The 12,131-nt window shown below is 38.1% G+C and overlaps 1 protein-coding gene and 1 long non-coding RNA gene across 2 annotated transcripts in view; one reads left to right on the forward strand and one right to left on the reverse strand.

Moving 5' to 3' along the window:
- The window catches only part of NUF2 (NUF2 component of NDC80 kinetochore complex), a 58,335-nt gene extending 50,861 nt beyond the window's left edge, over positions 1-7,474 (forward strand). The window contains exon 15 of the transcript XR_013174035.1: positions 7,221-7,474. The gene's annotated coding sequence lies outside the window, so the exon portion shown is untranslated. The remainder of the gene's footprint in view (positions 1-7,220) is intronic.
- LOC143678814 (uncharacterized) overlaps positions 1-12,131 on the reverse strand; it is a 461,187-nt gene that overhangs the window by 308,048 nt on the left and 141,008 nt on the right. The window lies entirely within an intron of this gene.

Genomic DNA, 12,131 nt, shown 5'->3' on the forward strand with positions numbered 1-12,131 from the left:
GAACAGGGGCTGTGATGGTTAATTTCATGTGTCAACTTGTCCAGTTTACGGTGTTCAGTTGTTTGGTCAAGAAAACACTGGCTTGATTGTTAATGTGAGGCTATTTCATGGATTTAAATCATCAGAGTTGATTATATCTATGGGTGATTACAGTCAATCTATGAGTCAACTAAGGAGATTACCTTCAACAATGAGAGAAGTCTGACCCAATTAGTTGAAGGCCTTAGAGGGGACTGATGATTTCAGCATACAGAAAGAATTGCCATCTGTACTTCAGCTAGCCAGCTTCTCTGGGAAATTCTTGAAAACCTTCATTGGAGTTCCCAGCTTGTGGCCTGCCCTGTGTAATTCTGACTTGCCCATCCCTACATTCAACTAAGCCAATAAATTCCCATTGTTTAAGCAAATCCACTGCATGCTATTTGCCTTAGCAGCAAGGAAACTAAAACAGGGGACTTATCCTTGCTAGAGCTGATGATGTTTGTACAATTACTTAATACCATCTGCATGTGGCCCAGAGTTGGGAATTTGGTGTGTATCCTTGGATCAAGTTTGTCTTCTCTCCAAGGTATACTGACCATTACCTCAAAGCTCATCCCGTACCAAAATTGATTCTGCTTCTTTTTGCGTCCTTACCATTTCCATTATCTATCTCTTTATGTATCACCGTATTTTACTATTTCCTTATGTGGATAGCTCCACCACCATCTGTGAGTTTCCTGATGTCAGTAATAGAAGCTCATTCACTGTTTGATTCCCTAAATCCTGCACAGTACCTGGCACATAGACACTCAATTATTGTTTAGTGTTGTTATTAAAAAACAACATGACACTAATGACACTAAAAAGAAACCCTAGAAGGAAAAATAAGCACACACATCCTTGGCCTCCTTGGCATTCTATTCATATTCTTGATCTCCTATACACAATTCTTATCAAGAGTTATTTTAAATGCCTTATTTGATGTTCAACACAGGACATTTTACAGGTTTGTAATTAAACAAAATTTTGCAGAATGAGAGTAGTCATGCAATGTGGCAGTTCTCTTTTTTTATTTTTATTTTTTATTGTGAAAAACAACTCATACACAAAAAGCAACTGTTCTAGTTTGTTAGCTGCCGGTATGCAATATACCAGGAATAGAATGACCTTTTAAAAGGGGAATTTAGTAAGTTGCTGGTTTACAGTTCTAAGGCCGAGAAAATGTCCCAGTTAAATCAAGTCCATAGAAATGTCCAATCAAAGGCATCCAGAGAAAGATACCTTGGTTCAAGAAGGCCGATGAAGTTCAAGGTTTCTCTCTCAAGTAAGAAGACACATGACGAACATAGTCAGGGCTTCTCTCTAGCTGAAAGGGCACATGGCGAACACAGCATCATCTGCTAACTTTCTCTCCTCGCTTCTGGTTTCATGAAGCTCCCCAGAGGTGTTTTCCTTCTTCATCTCCAAAGGTCGCTGGCTGGTTCTCTCTATTCATGGCTATGTCGTTCTTCTCTTTCTGAATCTCTTTCATTCTCCAAAATGTTTCCTCTCTTATAGGACTTCAGAAACTAATCAAGGCCTACCCAAATGGGTGGAGACACGCCTCAGCTAATCCAGTTTAACGACCACTCTTGATTAAATCACATCTCCAGGGAGATGATCTAATTACAGTTTCAAACATACAATAATGAATAGGGATTAGACGAAACGGCCGCCTTTACAAAATGGGATTAGGATTAAAACATGGCTTTTCTAGGGTACATACATGATTTCAACCCAGCACAACAACTAATCTCAAAGCACACAGCAACTATTAGTTGTAGAACAGATTTCAGAGTTTGGTATAGGTTAAAATTCCACAATCTTAGGTTTGTATTTCTAGCTGCTCCAAGACACTGGAGACTAAAAAAATATCAATATAATGATTCAGCAATCATACTCGTTTGTTAAATCCTGTCTTCTCTATATAACTCCATCTTCTCCTTTGATCTTTCTCCCAATCTTTAGGGTATTTGGGTTATGATTATTCTAACTTTTTCATGTTGGAAAAGGCTTTCATTAATAGGGTAGGGGGATGGAACTAGTTGATGTTCTAAAGAGTTTGACCCCTCTGGGTTTCAGGATTTATCTGGCCTAGGAACCCATCTGGAGGTTGTAGGTTTCTGAAAGTAATCATAGTGCATGGAACCTTTGTAGAAACTCAGATAAAACCCTAGGAATTCTTTAGGGTAGGCAGGAATGGTTTTGGTTGGGGGTTGGCAAACCATTGTAAGTAGCAATGTCTAGTCGAAGCTTGTGTAAGAGGTGCCTCTAGAGTAGCCTCTGGACTCTGTTTGAACTTTCTCAGCCACTGATATCTTATTTGTTACAATTCTTTCCCCCCTTTTGGTCAGGAAGAATGTTACAGGCCTTTGAACAATTGCCAGGAGATGTGTTTAAAAGATATCAAATGTGCATTTTACTGGGCAAGGAAAACCATGACACTGCTGTGTGGCTGCAGTCTGGTATTCCTCAGAGCTGTGCCTGAGTCCCTCTTTTAATGTTCCCCATTCTCCCTAGGATATAATTATCTGCTTTTCTGATAACTTCCAACAGTACCAGTTCACTCCAGACTTTTCTTCTGAGCTCCAGATCCATCTGTGCAACCTACCTCCTCATACCTCTTCTGGATTTACCACAGACAGCTCAAACCTAATATATCCAAAAGAGAACCCATCATTTTCATCTCCCCTTCATAGCAAATGGCAACAGCAACCACCCAATTGCACAAGGCAGAAAAGAAAAGAAAAAAGCCTCCCATTTCTCTCACCCTCATCTCCTACACCACCTCAATCAGCAAGTCATCCAACTTTTTTTTCTAAATGCTTCCAGACTCAAGCTTTTCCCCCTTCTCTTGGATCAACTGCCAAATCCTATCATGCCCCACTCCAATCCAGACTCTACAGCATAACCAAAATAGTAATTATTTCTTAAAAATGTTATTTCCCTGCTTAAAAGCTTCTACTATTTCCCCATAACGCTTGGGATGAACCTAAACTCCTAAACATGGCTTTCAAGGCTCCTGATTATCTTCCTTGCCTCTTTATATTTTTGTGCTTCCCAAATCTTATCACATCTGCTTCTTCTCAACATGCAGACCTCAGTACAAATGTCATTTCCTCTAAGAGATGCCCCCTGACCTCCTTGGCTAAAGCAAACTCACCCCACCTCACTCAACCTCTATCTCATTACCTTATTTTTTTCTTCAATGAACTTACCAGTACCTGAAATCACTCTATTAGTTGCTCTGTTTGTTGTCTTTCTTCTGCCACTAGGATTTAACTCTCTAGGGCAGTGACAGTGTCAGTCACGCGCCTCAGTACTGCACCCCCAGATCCAGGATAGAGTCTGGTGCATCGGGGGCTCTCCATAGGTTTGTGTGGGCCTACTGAAGCCTGCTTTACCTTCTGATAATTGTTTTTTCTTTGTATGCTGTATAGCGGGGGGGGGGGAGGGTCACATTTCGTTCTTTTTCCATGTGAGTATCCTTTTATTGCAGCACCATTTGTTGAACTTTTTTATGTGTTTGGTTTTTTTGTTTGTTTGTTGGAGAAGTGTATGGGCAGGAATTGAACCTGGGTCTCCCACATAGCAGGCGAGAATTCTACCACTGAACTACCCTCGCACCCTGCTACGTTCTGGTAATTTTGACAAATAAATAATACTCAATCTCTTTAGGTGCCTTTGCACAAACTGTTTCATCCCATCCCCCCTTCCACAAACACACATTCTTTTAAATGTGCAAATGACTACTGAGCTTGGATATCACTTGCTCCTAGGTTTTTCTTAACATCCATCACTTTCCTATCACTTCTAGGCTTTTTTAAAAAAACCTTTGTTAAGCCCCCCTGTGGCAATCTCCCATAATATCTTATACTTTTCCTATCAAAAACATTCAATACTCTTTATTGACATTATTGAATAACTGCTTTCCACACTAGACTACAGGACCATATTTTTTGGTTCACATCTAGGTCCCCAGGGCCTAGTAGAGGGTCTGAGCATCCTCAGTAGGTGCTCTGTAATAATTTGTGGAAGGATGGGTAAATGAATGAAATCAATTTTTTGCTCTGTGGGGAATTTATTTTCAGATCAGACCATGAAGAGAAAACAGCACTGCTTCCAAGAGCATGGATCCATACCCTCTTGTTACCCACCCCGTTGACTAAGCAGTAGGGTGGAATGGTGGCCCCACAGGCAGCTCTGATTAGAGAGCTCAGTCCTGGCACAAGCAGACAAGCAGAGAAGCTCTTCCTAGGGTGACAAGTAATTAGCACACACTTGGCAGAGGGCATTGGAAGGAGTTAACATCCTTAGAGGAACCCCTGGAAAACATTCAGGTCTTAAAACTGAGAACAAATAATGAGCAAGTTCAGACAGATACTGAGAAAAACCTTCACATAGCAATAAGGACCTTGATACGCCGAAGCGTCTTCCCAGAGAGACCAACGGGGGCAAGAAAAGAGTGGTTTACATGGTGGTATCTCCAAAATCAAAGCCAAAGGAAGAGATGTCTGGATGTCACTAGAACAGAGTTTTTTTTTTTTTTTTTTTTTCTTCTTGGCCACACCAAGCTAAGTGATTTTATTTTTTTCTAATGCCTTAATGAGGAAGGAATCGAGGGTGAGTTTTCAAATCCTATTTCATGGGAGCTTGAGTTGATGTAGGTACAGCAAGTTGTTCCTAAGTTAATCATATGCCTTATAGTGAATATTTTCACTTGCAGTTAATACTTTTATATTTTCTTAAAGTCTTAATATTTTTAAGCTTCAGTGTATGGGGACTGGGTAGCTGCTACAGTGACTTCAACAGTCAAAATGTTGGCTCTCTAATTAGCAAATTAGATCATTTGTAATTTTGCTTGAAGTAGCTTATTTCTCTCTGGGTATGCTACATAAAATTCCATGGAATCACTTGGGAAGATAATGACATTCATCAAATGATTTCTACAACCAAAGCATACCAGGGTGTTCTGATGAAAGAGACCCTGGCTGGGGCTGCTGCAGGGGCTTAGCCTGTGCTCTACACACCTGTGCTTGATTCAGACACCTCACCTCTGTCCCCTCATGCATGTTAGTCCTACAGTGCCTCTGAAGAAGGGCCTTAGTCATCCTAGCAAAGCATTAAAATTAGGGTTGCACATAATTTTAATTTTGAATTTCAGGTAAACCAAGAAAAAAAATGCAATTTTTTTGGTATAAGGATATCCTATAATTATATTCATGGCTTATCTGAAATTCAAATTTAACTGTGCGTTCCATATTTGTATTTTCTAAACCTAGCAACCCTAATTAAAATTCATTCACCATGAAAAGAAAATACCCATTCACTCAGTCCTCTTTTTCCAAAATTGCATAAAGCCACTGAAAGTTAGAAAATGAAGTTAATGAATATCCATTGAATTCTTATTAAATACCAATGGCTTTCACATGCAGCACAAACTTCAAGTTAGTTTGACGATTTAAGAAGGAAAAAGAAATAAGAATCCACTGCTAGAGGAGGCACTGAGAAGCTGGTGATTGGTTTTCCACATATGATCTTTCATTGTTCATGTCTCTGTTAGTTTAGGACTTTGTTGTGTTTTGCTGCATTTATCTCCTTTGATAAAAGCCAGGTGCTGCTAAGGCTGTGAACTCAATTCTCAGGAGGCTAGGTTAACTCCCCTTAGTTTAGGGGCCATCGTCTGCATTCCACACCAAAACCCATTAGGAACTAGTAGGACCCTTTGATAAGTCATAAACAACCGTTGATTGATTGGTTCTAGGAATTTAAATATCTAGGCATTCATTTTAATTAAGCGTTTCATTGAAAAAACATAACATAGACTACAGTCACTAGCACTGACAGCTATATTGCAATTTTATAGCCCAAAATTTAATCAGCAGGTGCTGATTAATACCGCTCTAGAAATCTTCCATAGCAAGGTAGTTGCTCAGATTCTCTTCGCTTCCAAAGAGGGGAGGGGAGCCGTGGTACTGCTGAGAAAAATAGATTGTTGACCTTTTACTTTTGCTCCCTAGTTCTCCAGGAGTTTTGATCTGAGCTGAAAGCAAGCTCGCCTGTTTAGCATGAGTGTTTGCATCATCATAATTTAATACTTTTTAACCCTAAAAGAGAATACCCTTTCAAGACCATCAAACTCTGAGTTTGTAAGGGTGGGTTTAAGCTTTTGTAGCTCACTTTCAGTCAATAAAATATATGAGAATTCTACATGCTGAGCCACCATCACACCACCCTCTAGTATTTTATACTTTTCCATTTTCCAGTTTTCTGCAAGTGAGCTTTACTTACATAAGTAGATAACAATGAATATTTAAAAGTGTGTTTCTAGTGTACACATGTCTAATGATATAGTAACTATATCCCTTCACTGTCCCCCCCCATCCCTTTTTGTACTTTTCCTCCAAATTACACAGGATTTCTCTCCCCATCACCACACTGCATTCTCTCACTGCTCCTCTCTGGGTCATCCCGACCTTGTTATTATCTTAGCACTCAGATTTTACTAAATAGTATGTTGTTTCCCACATATCCCACATCCTGGCTAGAATACCCTTGCCTTCCTTTGCTTAGCCAAATCCTCCTCATACTTCTCTCAGTGCACATTTCCCACGGGAGGAACCCTTCTCTTTCTCCTATGCCAGACTGTTCCAAGCGCTCTTTCTCTATGATCCCATAACTATTTTAATGTTCCTATATCATTAGATTGTGTACACTAGAAACACACTTTTAAATATTCATTGTTACCTGCTTATGTAAGTAAAGCTCACTTGTAGAAAACTGGAAAATGGAAAAGTATAAAATACTAGAGGGTGGTACGATGGTGGCTCAGCATGTAGAATTCTCACCTGCCATGCCAGAGACACAGGTTCGATTCCTGGTGCCTGCCATGGTGGGGTTGGGGGGAACTAGAAATGATCAGTAGTTCTACCTTTAAGAAATACTAAATATTGATATTTTGATGTGTTACCGTCTAAACTTTTTTCTATGCACATTGTGATAGGTTAATTATAAAAATGGCCCCAATTCTCTACCCCTGCCTGTGTTATCACCATTGGCAATGTGATTTTGAGGCTTGTTTGATTAAAAAAAGTGGGGTCTACTTTCTCTCCTTTGAATCTAGGTTGGCCTTGTGACTTGATTTGGAAAATAGAAGGTGTCAGTTCTGAACCTTGCACATCTCTACTCTCTCTCTCTAGAAACCCTAGAATAACCCTGCACCATTAGAAGATCCCTAAGCAAGCCTGATGGAGGATAAAAGATCATATGGAGAATAAACAAGACATCTCAGCTGAGACCATTCTAGACTAATCAGCTCCAACTAACCTGAAAAAAAAATATCCAGACAAACCCAGCTGAAATAAACCTAGATGAGAAGAACTTCCCAGCTGAGTCTAGCGAAAATTGCCTGCAGAATTATGAGACAAATAAATGGTTGTTTAAAACCACTGTTTTGGGAGTGGTTTGTTATGCAGCAATAGATAACTCATACATATATATTTTTATATAGTAGAGAGTAGACCAAGTATAACAAGTTTGTAACCTGCTTTCCCCTTAATGTTATCACCATAACCATATAATTAAAAATATTCTAACCAAGCATTCTGTTTATCACTGAATAATAGTCTGTCCTATGGATGCAGCATAAAATTTTTACCATTTTCTATTATTCTATGTCTAGGTTACTTTTAAATCTTTATAATTATAGACAGCAGTGTAACGGACATCTTTAAGCTAGAGATGGGTCAAAGTGTAATAATGAACATTTTGAAAGTCCTTGATACACACTGAAGACCCTTAATATCCATTGATAAATTCTTTTCCAAGAAAGATTGCAACTACCCACACCATCATGGATGCTGGGCAAGGTGTCTCCTCTCACCACAACCTCACCACTGTTAAGTACTACTTTTAAATACATTGTAAATTTGATGGTCACGAAATGCATTTCATTCTATTTTTTATTTTTCATAAGTGAAGTTGGACCGATGGAACTATCTTCTTATGACTGTTGGGGATTGTTTCAGAATGCAACACACCAGAGATGGATTGGCTTTTAATAAAAGGAGATTTATTTAGTTAAAAACTATAGTACTTCAGAGGAAAGGCAGGTAGCTTTCATCTTAGCTTTTCTCTTACACAGGAAAGCACAGGGTGATGTCTGCTGGCCTTCTCTCCCAGCTTCTGGGTTCCAACAGCTTTCCCCAGGATGATTCCTTTCTACATCTCCCAACATTTGGGCTGAGCTGCCAGTGCTGAGATGAGGCATGCTGAGCCACTTGGGCTATGCTGGGTTGAGCCCTCTTCCTACCTCTCTCCTTTAAGCCTCCAGCTAATTAAGTTTTAAACCTCACTCATTGCACAAAGCATTACCCTTAACCAACTGCAGATGGAATCAGCCATAGATGAGTTTCACATGCTAATGAATCAAGTCCACAGCCACAAGTACCTGGGCAAGTTGATACCTGAGCCTAACGACCACAGGGATCCTAACTTGTCAGCTGCCACCCTGCAGAGAAATGATCTCTTAAGTCCATCTGTCATTCCCATGAGATTTTAAGTATCTTATGGTTGGAACAACATCCTTACAGCTTCTGCATGTCACAGTTGCTAGCGCATAATATGCATTCTGTAAATATTGCCAAGCTGATTTCTTTACTCTCACATTGGTGCCAATATTTTGATGACCAAAGTCTTTATCTGATGGGCTGTTGTTTATACGGGTTTCTCGATCCTATAGGCAGATTTATAAAATAACCAGGCTAGTCACATTAAATCATTTTAGATTGTCAGTTTATTTTACCCGGAATCAGGTATTCATCTGTGTCAGGTCTGGGATCCATAATTATGATTGAAAGCAAGTATCACTGGGTTCCATCATCCCCCACATGGCTGTGATCCTGGATGACCTGAGGTTGAAAATTATTCACAACAATTTTCAATCCTACGCCATATAATTGAATTTTGGCCAAAAGTACTTTGGTGGTCCCTACACTCTCTCTCAGAAAAAAAAAATCATTTGTTGTCCATCCTACTATTCCTTGAACAATAGTTCTGGGGGAAAAAAAGAGCCTAATTTTATTTGCTAATGAAAAGACACCATATACAACTTGCATGGTCTTTGTTTTATATTGAACCCTCTGAAAATAATCCGAAGCTATTTTGTTAACAGGACATTAGATTAACAAGACATATCAAACTGGTGTTTAAAATCCTTGGTCAAAATAGAAAAAGTTCAGGCAGGTCACGGTGGCTCTGCAGGCAGTGTTCTCGCCTGCCATGCTGGAGACCTGGGTTCCATTCTCAGTGCCTGCCCATGCGAAAAAAGAAAAAGTTCTGATCAGATTCAGTAAAAGGGAGCCTTTCTAAACTTCATATTTTCTTGCTGTGGGTAGTTATAGCTCCTTCAAAACAGGAAACATGACACCCAAATGTATGTGCACTACGAAATAGTTATTGGGTTAACAAATGAGTTCTCACAGGCATGTACTAAAATCTATATGTATTTGCTTTCTAAAGCAAGTCAAAAATAGGCAAGACGCTTTTCTTTCCTAGTGGGACCACTAGCCACCTTGGGGACAAACTGACAGAACTGCTAGCTTCAGCCTGGGGAAGAGTTGAAATAGCCTGGAAATGCTGAGCCATGCCTTTGCAGGAATGTGCAGCACCTGGCACAGTATTTTAACACCCTCCAGAGAGAGTCACCAGTTTTTTTAAAAGCTGAGCAATAACTTGCTGGGCTCCAAACTAGGTCAGTGAACAGAGAAGGTGGGAACTTTCTGTTAAGATGAACTGCTCATTATATTTAATAACCTTTAAAAACAAGGGGGTGGGGTGGGGTTGTGGAAACATGCTGACAGTGGAGGAGCCCACTTTCTCAGAATCATACACACAGGATTTCTCAAATGGAAAAAGACCACCTGGCTCCAACATTCTGAAGTCTATTTAATGATACCCTGATACTTTTTTCTTTCATGTTTTACAGTAAGGATTACCAACCAGTAAATCGAAATCTGCTTGTAATTCTCTTTACTCCAAAAATATCGGCTCAGAAATACACACATAGAGTAATGGAATACCATAAATATTCTATGAAGAATGTTCAAATATGTAAGAATTTATTATATGATGAATGTCATGTTTCAAAATGTTGAGGAATGGGTAGTGTGCCTACCACAGACCACTTCCTATCTCGAGGAGACGAAAGAGTCTTGCCGTTTACCTTGCATGGAAATAAATGCCAAAAGAACTAAGCATAAGTAACTGAATTACAAAAATATTACAAGATCACGTGTTCATTTCTTCATAAGTCCTACATATTTCCTTTTGTACTTATTATTTCTGGCTACTTTATACTTCTTCTGAGGATGTGTATGAATGGGGCATCCTTTTCTAGTTATGATTGATGGTATCAAAGAAAGCTATTTAACATTAATCTTGTATCCAGCCACTTACTAAATTCTCCTAGTAGTTCTAATAGTTGATTTTATTTTGGTTGAATCTCTTGGATTTTCTATATGGATCAATTATATCATATATATTTATTTTGTATGCTGTATGACGGGGTCACATTTCATTCTCCTTCCATGTGAGTATCCTGTTATTACAGCACCATCTGTTGAATTTTTGTTTTGTTTTTGTTTGCTTGTTTTGGGAAGTGCATGGGCCTGGGTCTCCCACATGGCAGGTGAAAATTCTACCACTGAACTACTCTTGCACCCCCTATAATATATTAAAAATGCAAAATTAGCTCCTTCTAATATATATATGTGTAATTTTTCTCTTGTTTCATTTCAATAGTTACAATTACAGAGTACTATTTAATTAGTAATGACAGTACATTTTTCTCTTGTTTCTGATTTTAAGAAAATGCACCCTCTATTACACCATACACTTTCATGTTGGCTGTTGATTTCTGTTATATGCTTTTTATTGATTTTAGGCATTTTCATTCTATTCCAATTTCACTTAGACATTTTATTATGAATGGCTTTCGACTTTTATTAAATACCTTTTTTTTTTTACAATTATTGTTAAAAGGTTTTCTCTTTTAAACGACATGAACAGATTGAAAGAGACAAACTACAAAACAATATTTTAAGATTTTTAAAAAGTAACACAAATAACACAAATAATATCATTTATTGCTACTTTCAATCAATCTTAACCTTCTTGGAAAAAATCCAACTTTGTCATGATTAATTTTTTAATTCACTTTATTATCTTTATGCTAATACTTTATGTGAAATTTTTGCATCTAAATTCATAAATGATATTGAGCTATAATTTCCATCTTACGTGTTTATTGTTTTTTTTCTTAATCTAGCTCCCTACATATATGTATTTCTCTCCATATATATATACAAACATATGCACAGAGGCAGATATGTAATATGTAGATCAGAGGGAATTTTGTTCCCAACAGTTTTGATTTTCGGGGGAGAGGTGGCTGAATGGGCTGGGATTCCAACAAGGGTCTCCTGTGTGGCAAGCAAGAATTCCGCCGCTCGGACCTACCTACCTATGCTTCCCTAAGCAGTTATTAGGTTTTTGAATGGGGGGAGGCTAGATTTAAAAAATAATTTGAGAAATGTTATGTTTTTCTCTAAACTCTGGAACAGTTTGAATAACATTGGTATTAAGAATTCCTTGATGGTTTGATCGAATTCTCCGTCAAACCAGCTTTCTTGTACCTTTTCTAATGTAAATCTTTGAAAATCTTTGCAAGATCCTCTATTATTGATCTATTCGAATTTCCTATCTCACCTTGAATACGTTTTGATAAATTTAGATTTTCCTAGAAATATGTCCATTTCATTTACAGTTTTCAAATTAATTAGTGTGCTATATATGTTTACTTGAAATTTTTTTCTTTGAACTGTGAATTTGTAAATTTTTGTTTCCCCCTCTTTTTGGTCTATATTACCTCCTTGAAATGAATGTTTACATTTCTTTTTAAAGTTCTTACACCTTTGTCATTGTTTATGCTTGTTACTTTCTGGTTTTATTGAGTTTTTAAGAGAGTTTTAGAGTCTACTTTCTTTGTGGCCAAGTACAAAAATGTGTATTTTCCTTCAGTGAGATAAAAAGTTCTATATATCCATTAAAAC

The sequence above is a fragment of the Tamandua tetradactyla genome, chromosome 4 (assembly GCF_023851605.1).
Source record: "Tamandua tetradactyla isolate mTamTet1 chromosome 4, mTamTet1.pri, whole genome shotgun sequence".
NCBI classification, from domain to species: Eukaryota; Metazoa; Chordata; class Mammalia; order Pilosa; family Myrmecophagidae; genus Tamandua; species Tamandua tetradactyla.